This window comes from Microcebus murinus, chromosome 21 (genome assembly GCF_040939455.1).
Source record: "Microcebus murinus isolate Inina chromosome 21, M.murinus_Inina_mat1.0, whole genome shotgun sequence".
In the NCBI taxonomy this organism is placed as follows: domain Eukaryota; kingdom Metazoa; phylum Chordata; class Mammalia; order Primates; family Cheirogaleidae; genus Microcebus; species Microcebus murinus.
Genome location: NC_134124.1, coordinates 36,736,202 through 36,737,866, shown reverse-complemented (window position 1 = coordinate 36,737,866; position 1,665 = coordinate 36,736,202).

The window sequence follows — 1,665 nt, the reverse complement described above, 5'->3', positions numbered from 1 at the left end:
TTGGAAGAGAAACCGAGAAAAATGTGGCCCCGAGTTTTGCTCCCTGCTGTTCCTATTACTCACACAGTACCTCGGGCAAGTTCCGTCCAACAGGCTGAATAAAGGCCCCAAAGACGTGCAGGTCCTAACCCTCAGAATCTGGGAATATGTTACTCTTGGTGGTAGAAGGGGCTTTGCAGGTGTGGTTGAGAATCTTGTGCTGGGGAGACTGTCCTGGGCCATCCAGGTGGGCCCAGTGTAATCACAGGGGCCTTTAAAACGAAGGGAGGCAGGAGAGGGATGTGAAGATGCTGTGCTTGCCCGCTTTGGAGATGGAGGGAGAAGCCGCAGGGAGGAGTGCAGGCAGCCTCTGGACACTAGAAAAGGCAAGGAAGTGTGTTCTCTCCTAGCGCCTCGGGAAGGAAGGCAGCCCTCCTGATACCTTACTTTAGCCGTGAGGCCCATTTTGTACCTATGACCTCCAGAACTACAAAAAATAAATGTGTGGTGTTTTATGGTAGCAAATGCATGTTATGTTACAGCAGCAATAGGGAAATAGTGCATCCCTTCTTTTCTTGGGCCTCTGTTTCCCCATTGAGGATGCAGACGCAGGGGTGCGTTGTGCTTAGGCTTCAGCGAGCAGAGCCCAAGGCTGAGTGCAGATAAATAAAGCAGACCTTTCCTGCACGGGACATCCGGGCTGTCCTGTTGTCCACCATGGTCAAGGCAGTGTGGACATTCCAACTCCGATGCCTGCCCCGTGGATTCTGGACGAGGAGGGTGGGTGAGAGGGGCAACAGGGACTGGTGGGGCCTGTGGAAAAGCACAAAGAAAAGGCCTTGGCTACAGGGGCAGCCCCACCGTGTGGCCAGGGTGCCTGATCATCCTGCTCTGCTCAAGGGAAGTCAGGAAAATTGGTTTTCATATGGAATTTCCAGTCCTTAGACATTGCCAACCAATTAGCAAAGAATTAAACACCGAACCAGCCAGTGAAACACATCTGCAGCCCAACCTGGCCTCCAGGCTGCAGCACGACTCCCTTGAGCTTGTTCATTCAACCTCCAGGCTTTGGAAACAGCCAGATTTGGGCTGAAATCCTGCCTAGGCCACAGCTGCGTGACCTTGGGCAATTGACCTCATCATGCTGAGCCTCAGTTTTCTCGTCTGTAAAAAAAAAAAAAAAAAGAGTAAAAGTGCCCACCTCACCAGTAAGAAGGGCCTCTGTGCCAACCCATAATAGCAACTGGGAGACGGAGCTCAGAGAAAAGAGCCCAGCACCCTCCTGTGTCTGAGTTTACACCTGGGGGAAGGCGTGCGGTGTGAGCGCACAGCACGGGCAGCCTTGGGCAGGAATGTCACGCGGAAGCGTGCTGCGGAGAGCAAGGTGGAGTTCATCGCTACACTGAATCCCAGTGTCCTCTGTTGGCATCCCATTCTGTCCCTTTATGAAGCAGAAATGCCAGCCTCTTCACATCGCCCGGATATGCAGCTCTGCAGCAGCCTTATCCCCCTCGCCCCAGAGACTTCGTTGTTCTCAGTGCTTCCCGAACTGTAGTCCTTACGCTACAGTCAACGGCTGCTTCTGCAATCTCTGCTTACTGTTTCGGTTGACTCATTCCGTATACTTATTTAAATTTTGCTCCATCTTAGCAGCACCATATGTAAAACAATGAGTAGGATGAGCTA